This window comes from Pantherophis guttatus, chromosome 2, assembly GCF_059756535.1.
Source record: "Pantherophis guttatus breed Tessera chromosome 2, ASM5975653v1, whole genome shotgun sequence".
Lineage (NCBI taxonomy): Eukaryota > Metazoa > Chordata > Lepidosauria > Squamata > Colubridae > Pantherophis > Pantherophis guttatus.
Genome location: NC_142064.1, coordinates 76,735,231 through 76,748,600, shown reverse-complemented (window position 1 = coordinate 76,748,600; position 13,370 = coordinate 76,735,231). Strand labels below are relative to the sequence as shown.

The following is a 13,370-nucleotide window of genomic DNA, read 5'->3' as shown; positions in this document are numbered from 1 at the left end:
TGCTAGTTTTGTGGCCGCTCAAGAAATAGTCAGGCACGGAAAGGGTTTTGTGGCTCCCGGTGTTTTCTTTTCTGTGGGAAACGGGTCCAAATGGCTCTTTGAGTATTTAAGGTTGCAGACCCCTGATCTAGGTTTAGAAAACAAAGGATCAAAAAAATGCTCAATTAGTTGTGGTTCCTCAGATCCTTGAAACGTAAGAGTGGACCTCAATCATCCCAAAGTGGCTCCACATTTCGTGAATGTTTGAAGTTGTTCTTTCCATAACTGGGAAGAAGGGTGTTTTCTGAAGCTCCTTCAGCTAATGCAGGGCTGTCAAACTTGCGGCCCACGGGGCTGGATGCGTCAAGCGCTGCCCACGCCCAGTTTAGCGAAGGGGGGGAAAAGTCGTGATACATCACAAGACGCTGCCATGACGACACGCATTTGACACCCTTGAACTAACGGACAGGGACTTTTTTACTTCAAGATTTGAGGGAAAGTTGCGAAGGCAGCATTGAGTTGTCTGAAGGCAGAGTCACCTTAAGGTGCAAGGGGATTTTGGATGCCAAGTAAAAACAATAAGAGAGCAGCTCTACATTTTGCCTGTATAATTATAATTATATATAATCTAATTATGCCTGTAATTATTATTAGACACCAAGAATCTAAAGAGCTTTCTCATCCTAAGGAAACTAAATGCTCCTGTGTTATATTGACCATATCTCACTGATCACTTAAGACCAGATGTGTGATGGAGTATTAATGTTACTGATACTCTTTAGCGCAGGAGTCTCCAACCTTGGCAACTTTACGACTCGTGGACTTCAACTCCCAGAATTCCTCAGCCAGCCAGCTTTGCTGGCTGAGGAATTCTGGGAGTTGAAGTCCACGAGTCTTAAAGTTGCCAAGGTTGGAGACCCTGCATGTCTAATATCCATGCAATTTTATTTATTTTTATTAACTTTATATGCCATCCATCTCACTGCCAAGCGGCTCTTTAGAGTTAGAGTTGCCTTTCTAATGTCAAAAAGAACAAGACGTTTCATTAGCCAAACTAGATAGCATCATCAGTACTCTCATTAATTTGCTTCCTTATTTCCCATGGGTTTTCCTCCAAATCCATTTTTATTTTTGCCCTTTTTATTTCATGCAAGGATTTTATTTATTTTTATATAACTGCCCACCTTGGGTGGCACACACACAATTAATGGAACAAATACCAAATTATCAAAATCATTTAAGAACAAAATGTTGTTTATAGGTTTAATAATATTTATTAAAGTGCTCACCTTGTAACCTATTATTTAAAGTAGTTTTAAAATAGCCACTTTTACCTACTTTTTTTCTATTTAGGGTTGTTACTAAACAGCAAATAGTTTTTCTCAGTCATCAATGTTATGTTTTTCTTAAAATTATAAAGTTGCAATGGTTTTGTTTCAGTTTCATATTTTTCTTAGGCTACTCATAGGGTCAAACCTGTTCTTAGTATAGCGCTCTGCATATGTTTGTGCTCCTAGGAAAGCCTTAACAATTTGGCTCCTTTTCTTATTGCTTATTGGTTCCCCCTAAAAGAGAAAACAACAACAGAGAAACGAAGTCAATCTCGTTCGGAGCAGAGGAGATATTCAAAGACAATATTTTTCCATATACTTTTGCCAGTAGATGGCGCTAAAAGCGTAGACGTCATCATTTAGTCTACATGAGAAAAAAAGCCACAGGGCTCCCAGCTCCAGCGTGGCTCGCCGTGATCGTATAGTGGTTAGTACTCTGCGTTGTGGCCGCAGCAACCTCGGTTCGAATCCGAGTCACGGCAGATGAGGAGGAGCAAGTTTTTAAATCCTCAACTCTCTCTTATCTTGTTTAAGAGTTTCCTAATTTTAAAAAGTTATTTAAAAAAGAAAGTTACAAAAACTATTCCAGAGAATGTGGGTTATGAGCAGAGTGAGGCCACCCATATCCCCTTACTGCCTACTTAAAGGTATATCCGCGAGTTACAAAACAGCCACAGTTCAGCTGTCCAAATATTCAGTCAGATTATTTATTATTCATGTGGAAAATAATTGCTGATTTAAAAATAATTGCTGATTTAAATTGTTTACCATGTGGATTAGGGTCTACTTCTAAGATACCTATTAACTCCCAAGTGTTTTCTGAAGAGATCAATGGAGCCTATGGATTTTGAAACACATAAAATAAACTCTTTTTTTTTTAAATTGCACTATTTTTTGCTTTTAAATCAGTGTTTCTCAATCTTGGAAGCTTGAAGATGGGTGGACTTCAATTCCCAGAATCCCCCAGCCAGCGCTGCTGGCTGGGGGATTCTAGGAATTGAAGTCCACCCATCTTCAAGCTACCAAGGTTGAGAAGCACTGTTTTAAATGCTGGAGATATTTTCATGGCCCAATCTCCTCACTGGCAACTGGTACCTAACACATTTGCAATATTAGAGGTGCCAGCTGCGGATGCTGAGCATTGTGGTCCAACCCCACTTCAAAGTGTGAGAGCCTTTCTATGGAGAAGCAGATGTGGGTGCCATACAACATCTGTGCAGTACTCGGTGTGCCTAGCATGCAAAGCTAGCATTTTATTAGGCAGGAAAAACAAAGGCAGGAAAAATAAAATGTCTTTTATTTAAAAAAAAAAAAAGACAGAAAAAAAAATAAAAAACTTCCCCTCTCAGGGTTTTTTTTTTTTTTTTTGCCGTGACTCGGATTCGAACCGAGGTTGCTGCGGCCACAACGCAGAGTACTAACCACTATACGATCACGGCAAGCTATTGGAGAAGCTGCTTGCACGTGTTTGATTTGCATCCCCCTCTAGCAGAGCTGTGAGACTACTGCCCTCTAGCGTCAATCGATATGATTGAAACTTCATCCCAGTTATCCACTTATTTTTTTTCATTTTCTTTATAACTTTCATTACTTTTATCTTACTATAAGGATTTTTTTTTTTTTGCTCCTGTGCTGACACATATTACATTTCACACGAATATAACTTTCTGTTATTATTTTTAATAAAATACATTACATTATAATTCTATATAATTTTCACTTCCCCTTTCAGATGAAGATTGGGAATAGGAGGGCTTTAAAATATTAATTCCGTAACATCAGATATCTGCAAATGGATTTTTTTTTTTTATCAGCGACCACAGTGCAAATAAAAATAACTAAAGGAAGAACAGGGTCTCTCCTTTAGGCCTCAGAGACATTAAGATAAACTGATCAAGGAGAGATTCTAGATATAAGGAGAAATTTTCTGACAGTGAGAACAATGGAACAGCTTTCCTTCAGAAGTTGTGGGAGCTTCATCACTGGAAGTTTTGAAGGAGAGATTGGACAGCCATCTGTCAGAAATGGTGTAGGGTCTCCTGCTAGGGTGGGTGGGTGGGTCGGTGGGTGGTTAAACTAGAAGACCTACAAGGTCCCTTCCAACTCTGTTAATTTGTTAATCTTAAATTTCAACATTTCAGCTTTCAATTGGATTGATGACATTAATAAATATTGGGGGCCAATTGGCAAAAGAAAGCTCAGGACCGTATTGGTTGGAAACATGAGAAGAGGCCTTCATCCTGCAATGGATATACACAATGGCTAAAATGATGATGATGATGATGATGATGATGATGATGATGATGATGATGATATGTATGTATCAGGGGTGAAATCCAGCAGGTTCTGACAGGTTCTGGAGAACCGGTAGTGGAAATTTTGAATAGTTTGGACAACCGGCAAATACCACCTCTGGCTGGTCCCAAGGTGGGGTGGGAATGGAAATTTTGCAACATCCTTCCCCCAGGAGAGTGGGGAGGGAAGGGGGATTTTGCAGTATCCTTCCACTGGAGTGGGGAGGGAATGCGGATTTTGCAGTATCCTTCCCCTGCCACGCCCACCAAGCCATGCCCACAGAACTGGTAGTAAAAAAATTGAATTTCACTACTGGTATGTATGTATGTAAGTATGTATGTATGTATGTATGTATGTATGTATGTATGTATGTATTTAAAACAACCTTAATGGTTAATCTTCCTTGATAATGCTTTGGAAACTCCTACTGCAACGGCAATGGCTTCCCACCCAGTGAGCAAATACAAATTCTGTGGGTCTCAGATTCAGCTGCAGATTTTAATTTCTCGAACTGATGAATGGTCACTTATGGAGAGTTATCACTTAACATCATTTTATTATTCATGACAAGGAGACTGGGAAGCACTGGATGATGCTGATAAAAGATTTCAGAACCTGCCTTGACCATCTCCTTTTACACTCACTTCTAAAATTAGTGGGAGAAAGGAATGTTCTCCATTCATTGTGCTAGAGATGACCAAATCAACTGGATCAAATGGATTAGCTACTCCATCATATAACTACTCGGGAATTGCAGAAAAACTGAAAGATTCATTTCTGAGGATATATTCATGGCTAGGAAAAAGGGAAAGAAATAAGTGGAAATAAAAACCACAAGCATGCTGCTAAACCACAGTGTTTTTCAACAAAAAGAAAGGGAAAATGAAAATAATGTCATTGTTTTGATTTTAATCAAGAAAATACAGAGAAGTAGACGAAGAGGAAAAGGGAGTGGTGAAGTTTAAAGGGATATCAAAACCCACGGTGGAGAAAATAAAGAATTATCAAAATGCCGAAAGACAAGATGCCAGATAGAAAATATCAGGCTCTGAAAAGGAAAGCGATCCTGAAAGAAATAAAACATAAGCAGAGGGAGGGAAGGGCAAATAATGTAATTTCCTGCATTCTTCAGCAAATCAAGAACCGTCATCTGCCCATTTTCAGGTTATCGGTAAATATAATCTGTGCAAAAAGATTGAGGTTTAGAGCAGGGGTGGGTTCTACTTACCTTTACTACTGGTTCGCATCGTGCCCGCGTGCTTGCTTCACTCATGTGCGCACGCACTCTTCTGCGCATGCGCAGATCACTTCTGATGAAGTCCAGGTCAGTGGGCGGAACCTCCCGCCAGTTTTACTACCACGAACCAGTCCGAACCGGGGACAACCCACCACTGGTTTAGAGACTTAATGTCATAATCAGTACAGAATACAGGACCTGGAATACAGTTAGTCTTCAAGTTACAGCCATTTCTTTAGTGACGATTCAAAGTTACTGTGGGAAGAAAAATCCAGTCCGGCTGGCAACTAGCATGTCTTTATGAGGGTTGCAGTGTCCTAGGGCAGGAGTGGGCAAATGTGGCTCTTTTACAACCTGTGAACTTCAACTCCCAGAATTCCTGAGACAGCTGCTTCAGGAATTCTGGGAGTTGAAGTCCACAGGTTGTAAAAGAACCACATTTGCCCACCCCTGTCCTAATCACCTTTTGTGACCTTCTGACAAGCAAAGGCAGTAGGGAAACCAGATTCACTTAAGAATCGTGTTACTAACTTAACAACGGCAGTGATTCACTTAACAACTGTGACCAGAAAGGTTGTAAAACGGGCAAAATTCATTTAACAAGTGTCTTGCTTAGCAATGGAGATTTTGGCCTCAATTGTGGTTATGGTATTAGTTGAGGACTCTCTGTGTATCCTTATGTGCATATGCCCACTGTGAGCAGCAAAATGTTTCATGAATGCCACTGCTTACCTAAAATTCAGATTCCTGTATTCGGCCTTAGGACGAATTTATAGTCGCATGATTTTTTTTTTTCTCAAATCAAAGTCAAATCTATGCCTTTCATTTTTCAAATCCAGCTCAAAACTGACTGCTAACAAGCCAGCTTTGTTTGTTCTTTCCTTAGATGCAGATCTATAGTGGTGTGGTGTACCCTTTTGAATGTTCAGTATTTCTGAATAAATATGATGAAAACATGAACTAATTTTCCACACAAATCCTAAAAAATAAAGACAGCCCTACTTAAACAAAAAAAAGGTGTCTGGAATAGTTCCGTCTTTAGATCCATCAATGTATAGGCAAGCCTGAGCTCTCTGAGGAGACTGTTCATGGCACAAGACCAGGGGTGAAATCCAGCAGGTTTTGACAGGTTCTGGAGAACCGGTAGTGGAAATTTTGAGTAGTTCAGAGAACCGGCAAATACCACCTCTAGCTGGCCCCAGAGTGTGGTGGGAATGGATATTTTGCAATATCCTTCCCCAGGAGTGGGGAGGGAATGGGGATTTTGCAGTATCCTTCCCCTACCACACCCACCAAGCCACACCATGCCCACCAAGCCACGCCCACAGAACTGGTAGTAAAAAAAATTGGATTTCACCACTGCACAAAATCCAAGCAGTACAGTGTCTCTTTGTAAAGCAATTAGGAAAGAGCACTACCAAGATTAACATGGATATCATCATGTTTACAGAAAAGGGAAAAGCCTCTTTTCACAGGCACAAAAGTAGCTGGCCTAAACTTGTAAATTGGCATTATCCATTTTAGCAGTTCCTTTACACAACAATAAACTCACAACTTGGAAGCTCTCTGAGAGATTACTCAAAGTAGTCCTTTCCAAATCTCATTACAAGTAGTTCTCCACTTACGAGCACAATTAAGTCCAAAATTTTCGTTAATAAGCAAGGCAGTTGTTACATGAGTTTTGCTCCATTTTATGACCTTTTTTTGCCACAGTTGTTAAGCAAATGTCCACGGAGATTCTCAGTCATTCAGGTCATGGTTGTCCCAAAGGTGCTTTTTCAAGAGGCAACTGGACTTTCTGGTTTTTCTTTGAAGACGTTTCACTTCTCATCCAAGAAGCTTCTTCAGCTCTCTTAAGCAACTTGTGATCTACTGGCCTTCTAATTTCTTTTGCATTTTGTAAATAACTGATTTGGTCAGATCTATAGTTTATTTTCTCCAACATTTATTTTTTTTGCATCTTACAATTTATTTTGTCTTTTTTAAAAAAAAAAAGGTTGATTTTGTTGGCCTCTTGAGAGAGGGGAGGAAATTGGGGAGGAAAAGCTGGAACAGCCTGCATGATCTGATCAAAATATGATAGTATTGAAGAAACCGAGTACTACCAAATTTGGAATAGATGGTATAGCTGGTTTGAGAATAAGCGTAAAACTTAAGGTATAAGTTGTAAAAAGTATAATATATAATGTAAAAACTATAAGAAATATATAATATCAATGATAATATGATTGTATGTGAGTCAATATTACTATAATTTAAACGATGGTATAACATAGGATAGTGATGTATACAAATAAAATTTATGTAAATATGATTGTTACGAAGGAGATTGTTACCGATATGGAAAAGCTGTAATGAGTGTAAATTTGTGTTTTGTGTTTTAAATGTTGGAAAATTTAATAAATATATTTTTTAAAAAATATTATACTATTGAAAATATTTCCACTTTTTTTTTTTTTTTTTTTTTGCATTTTGCTATTTTAACCACCAGCAGGCAATACAGTATGTGAGAACTATATCTCTTTCATACATCAGGCTTCTAGAATGCTGCCAGGTGGGCCACTCTCTGCCAGATAGAAGATAGCAAGAGGAACTAAGAAGTCAATACTTCACAGTAGGATAAAGGACCAGCAGCATGTGAAGACTCAGAGAACTTTAGGAGGAAGTTTGATTCCAGTTTTCCAGCTATATGGGCGTAATCTTACGTTGGTTGTGAACTGTGAAGTATTCTGGTCCTGGATACCAAGGGGTATACATGAAGCTTCTAGACCTGATTTTGGTTTTTTTGTCTCTTGATTTTTGGAGAGGTGGGGGTGGGGGTGGGCTGTGGACTGATGCTCACCAGTGGTGGGTAAGCAGTGATGCTTTCTACCGGTTCTGTAGGTGTGGCTTGGTGGGCATGGCATGGCTTGGTGGGCGTGGCTTGGTGGGTGTGGCAGGGGAAGGATACTGTAAAATCTCCATTCCCACCCCACTCTGGGGGAAGGTTATTGCAAAATCCCCATTTCCTCCTGATCAGCTGGGACTTGGGAGGCAGAGAATAGATGGAGGTGGGGCCAGTCAGAATTTTTACTACCAGTTCTCCGAACTACTCAAAATTTCCGCTACCGGTTCTCCAGAGCTGGTCAGAACCTGCTGAAACCCACCTCTGATGCTCATCAAGATGCTAAAAGCCCCTTTCTGCTGTTTAAATGCAACTGGGAGTAGAGATTTGAATGCCAATCCTTATTCTGCTCATTTTTTATACATCCATTTTCTTAAAAAATAAATAGCATGATTTCTTCATGACAGTGGAAGTTGTCAGTGGAAAAATAAATCAGCTCAAAACTGGATTAGAGATGGCACATCCCTCAACAACAGGCATGTAGGATTAAAGTAGACAACCATTCTACTCTGGCTGAAAATCTTGTACTTTATACATAGATCTGATTCATATCACGGTTGGCCAAAATCACAGGCATCTGTTTCAAATTAAAAACAGTTAAGCCATCTTAAGTTAATCATACCTTGAAGAAACATTGTAGGGTAAGTGAATCAAACAAGCTTGGGTTTTGTTTGGCCTTATACATTTTTCTTTGGAAACTTAAAACTCACATTTGAACAAGGTTGAAGGTTCTTTTTTCAATATATCTGAATAAAAATTGAAAGTGCATTTAATAAAATAGGAGAAGTTTGAACTCAGGTTATTAGATCTAGTTCGACAAGTTCAAGATAATATTAGGATGTTTTATTGCTAGGCCAGATGAAGAGGTTTGGATTTAGCATTTTTATGGTGGGGTCCTTCAGCGGTTAAAGACACTGAGCTTGTCAGCTGAAGAACTGACAGCCTGGGTTTGAGACCTGCACTCCAGACAATGGATGAATTCCCGTTACTTGCCCCAGCTCCTGCCCACCTAGCAGTTCAAAAGCATGCAACTGCAAGTAGATTAATAGGTACCACTTTGGTGGTAAGGTAACAGCTTTCCGTGCACCTTTGACGTATAACCACCTTAGCCACATGACCATGGAAATTGTCTTTGGACATCTCTCACTCCCTTGGCCAAGAAACAGAGATGACCACCATGCCCAATATCAAACATGATTGGCAGGGAAACTTTACCTTTACATTTCAGATTACCAATTTTGACATGGCTAGTTTTCTGATGACTATATTTGTACACTGTTAATGATCATGTGCATAAATGGCAGATTCAGAATATGTGTTTCAATCCCAATAAAAGAGTACTGGAAATCACAGACCCCTAAAGTTTTCCTCTGTTGTTCTAAATGAGTGTGCACTGGTTGTAGTATGAACACAATTGTTTTCATATGAAAAGAGAAAATATCAAATAAATAACTGACATGTATTGAAATAAAAGCAAGCAGCATCACCACTGGTTCTGCACCAAATATCCGATGGCCACACTACATCTTTGGAGTTGCAGCACAACTCCAGTTTACACTGTTACTACTTTTCCTCCCTCTTTCTATTCCCATGATCTTCGTCACAGTGACTATGACCCAAAGACCATTCAGTTCTTGTCTACTTTAGACAAGAAGCAGCAATAACAAAATGTCTTAAAAGTTACTCCTATCTACAAGAAAACTAGTACCAGATGATAAATTAGATTAGCGTTCTACTCAGGGGTGAAATGCTCCCGGTTTGGACTGGATCGCCCGATCCGGTAGTGCTGGCGGGGGGTGGTTCGGAGAACCAGTAGCAAAAATCCCTGTGCCCTCCCCCCCACCATGCCCAGCTGAGCTGCACGATCATCAGAGGCTTTTTTTTTACCTTTAAAAGCATTTTTTCTACTTTTAAAAATGCTTTTAAAAGTAAAAAAAAAAGCCTCTGATGATCGCGCGGCTCAGCTGGGATCTCAGAGGCTTTTCAAAGCATTTTTTTCTGCAACCTCGTCTCTCTGATGATCCCAGCTGAGTTGCCTGATCGTCAGAGAGACTTTTCAAAGCATTTTTAAAAATGATCAGGCAACTCAGCTGGGATCATCAGAGAAACTTTTAAAGCATTTTTTTTCTGCAACCTCTTCAGCGGAAGAGGTGGTTAAAAAAATGCTTTGAAAAGCCTCTGACGATCCCAGCTGTGTTCCTGATCGGCAGAGGCTTTTCAAAGCATTTTTTTGCATTTGCAGAAAAAATGCTTTGAAAAGTTAAAATAAAAAAAAAAGTTGGCCACGCCCACCCAGTCACATTACCCACCCACCCACCAAGCCACGCCCACAGAACCGGTAGTAACAAATTTTACATTTCACCCCTGGTTCTACTCATTAACAAGTCTGAAGGCCACAGCAAATTATGGAATATTTATTAAGTATGGCAACAGAAGGAGAATCATTAGATGTGATAGAGAATCACTAGAGAATCAACTAAACTATATCAGCAAATCTGGAGAATTGACATAGTGGCCGACTGGAAAATCTTTATTTATATATCGGTACCCAAGAAAGAACTCATAGATTGTGTAAACTATCCCCCAATATTCTTAATTTCATATGCTGGTAAAATAAATAATGTTTAGGATCATCCCACAGAAATTAGAGCCCTACAAGAAAGGGAACTAAGAATGCTCAAGCTGGTTTTAGAAAAAAAGATATTATTGTTGATACACTCTGGAGTACACTCACACAGCCAAGAAATGTCAAAAAGAGGTCAACATATGAATCTTTTGACTATAAAAAGGTCTTAAATTGTAGTGACCACATCAAGCTGTAGAATATTCATAAATTGATGGTGATCCCAGAACATCTCATTATCCTCATGCAAAATCTAAACAGAGAATTGGAAGCTGGAGACCTCATTAAAATGGAATACGAGAATAATCTTGGAAGATGGGGACAAGAGATGCTAAGGAACAACCAGATAGAAAGGGGAGAAGCCCACATCTGAGTAATGGCAGAAACCTAGCCAGGATCCACCCCCTATCAGATGGTTAAAAAGAGACAGTGAGATATTTGTATTTTCAGACTTGCAAGACTCTGTTCATGTAGCCTCACAATAGAGTAGAGTTAGTTCATCTTGTTGTGTTTCCTGTCTGGTCTATTTTGGAGACTGACACACACAGAACATGGGCAAAACAGTCTGGCTCCAAGTTGACAAAGGACTAAAGCAATACTCTATACTCTCTCCATATTGATTCAATCTGCATGCTTAATATATAATGAAGGAAGCTAGATTGGAAAAAGATGAGCATGGTTTTAAATTGGCAGAAGAAACATCAATAATGTGCATTAAGCCAGTAATGCTAATCTGATATCTGAAAATGCAAATAATCCAGGCATGAAAGTCAAGGAGCACAGTGCAAAGAAATGCAAATAAGATTAAATATAAAGAAAATCAACTTAAGGACAAAAGATGTAGGAACCAGATTCGGAAATCGCAATGAAGATATTGAACAGATAGGTAGCTTCTGCCTTTTAGGATCGATTATCAATTCTAAAGAAACCAGCAGTCAAGAAATACATTATTGACTAACACTTGGTAGGATGGCAGGGAAGACCTTGAAAAAGATATTTAAATGTAGTGATATGTCTGTAGTACCTACAAAAATCAGAATTGTGCAGGCAATTATTTTTCCTGTGACATTCTATGGATATGAACACCATACTGGTGGTTCTCTGTTCTGAGGCAAACTTTTCTAGTTGGGAAAGAGTTTTGTTTCAAGCTGGAAACAAATCAGGTCCAAACAAATATTCCATCAGAATATTCTTAAGTTGATTGCATTCTGACAGAGCAAAACTTGATCCAGTGATAGGAAACAATAGGATTTCCAACTTCTCCCATTGATTTTGCGTGTTGGAAACAGGTTGGGGATGGTGATCATGTGTCAGGGTATGTAGATTTAATAGCTGTAAACTGAGGAGAGGTTGTAAGCGGAGGCAACCGGAAGCTGATGCAATGGGAATGAGGCAGGTTTACTGCCACTTTAAGAAGCTGGGCAGAAGCTGTCTATATAAGGGAAGCCATTAGAGGGCGGCTCCCTTCTCCTCATGTCGTGTATCTCATTGCTCTCCTTGTATCAGTAGCTGTATGATAAGGTATTTACCACATATAAGTCTGTATATATTTAGCTGTAGATAAAACCACTGTTAATTATCTAAAGGCTCTGTGTGCTGTGTGCTGTGTTTTGCTCCTGGGTTTATCTCATAATACTAGTCACGCTGCCTAAACTCTGACATCATGTGATCCAGGATTCTGCAATTATCATAAATAATGCCTGTTGCCAAGTGTCTGAATTTTAATTACACCACCTTGGGGATGCTGTGATAGTCATAAGTGAAAGAATGAATTGTATTTTTCTTCCAGAACTGTTGTAACTTTGAAAGATCACTAAGTGAATGTTTGTAAGTCAAGGACAACCTGTATATCCAAAAAGAACAAGAGAAGTCCAAACTACAGTATATTATTTTTTTTGAAGGGTTTTCTCTTTTCTTTCTTTTTCTTTTCTTTTCAAATGAAAAGAATGCTTGCTAATGATATCAGATTTGGAGACCATAATTGGAGAATATGCATCAATGGCAAAATTGATAGTATGTCTTCATAATAGTTGTTTAACCAAATTTAAGGAGGATGGACCAGTGGTGAAATCCAATTTTTTTTACTACCGGTTGCTTGGCTTGGTGGGCATGGTGTGGCTTGGTGGGCATGGCTTGGTGGGCATGCCAAGGGAAGGATACTGCAAAATCTCTATTTTCACCACACTCCAGGGGAAGGATATTGCAAAATCTCCATTTCCACCCCATTCTGGGACCAGCCAGAGGTGGTATTTGCCAGTTCTCTGAACTACTCAAAATTTCCGCTACCAGTTCTCCAGAACTTGTCAGAAGCTGCTGGATTTCATCCCTGGAATGAACTCTCTTACATGCAGCACATTACACACCAAGGCAAACTTAGACATTTGGAACAAGGTTTCTAGAAGAAAAGTTCTGAGACCAATTTAAAATAACAGCTGAAAACAGTTAAACGGTAACTAGCAAACAAACATTAATGTTTAGTATAAAAGTATAAATATATAAATTGTGGTTAGTAGTTGGGGACACAAATGGAAGGGAAAGAGACAATATGTCATTTAAAAGTTTTCCCACATTACTTTTTATTCACACTTCATAGTAATTTCTTTTTGTTCATTTTCTTCTTTTCGTTTTGTGTTTCATTATCTTAATAATTAAAAACTAAAGAAAAGCCCTTAAAGACATATGAAAATCATGGCACTGTGTACACTACCACCACAAACCCTAATATGAACAAACTGTCCTACAACCAATAGAGCAACAAACCTAAGAGGAATCATGCAGAAGGACTCAAGAGAGCAAAATTAGATGAGGGGCTCAGTAACACAGGAAAACCACCACAAATCTCCTATAAGATTTCAGAGCAATATACAGCCTCGAAAACTGTCCTTTTAAAAGACCTCTAAAACCTGCACAAAGCATAAAAACACAATCACATGCACACAGTGTGCACCAGCAGTGAAATCCTCTGAAGACTGCTACTGGTTCTGTGAGTCTGCTACTGAGAGTGTGCTTTGCACGCGCATG

General features: G+C 39.2%; 2 non-coding genes across 2 annotated transcripts; one reads left to right on the top strand and one right to left on the bottom strand.

Annotated features, from left to right (window-relative positions):
• Window positions 1–1,720: 1,720 nt before the first annotated feature.
• TRNAH-GUG (transfer RNA histidin (anticodon GUG)) lies at window positions 1,721–1,792 on the top strand. The gene has a single exon. It is a non-coding gene; the product is annotated as a tRNA-His (tRNA).
• An 885-nt stretch (window positions 1,793–2,677) lies between these two features.
• TRNAH-GUG (transfer RNA histidin (anticodon GUG)) lies at window positions 2,678–2,749 on the bottom strand. The gene has a single exon. It is a non-coding gene; the product is annotated as a tRNA-His (tRNA).
• Between the last annotated feature and the right edge of the window lie 10,621 nt (window positions 2,750–13,370).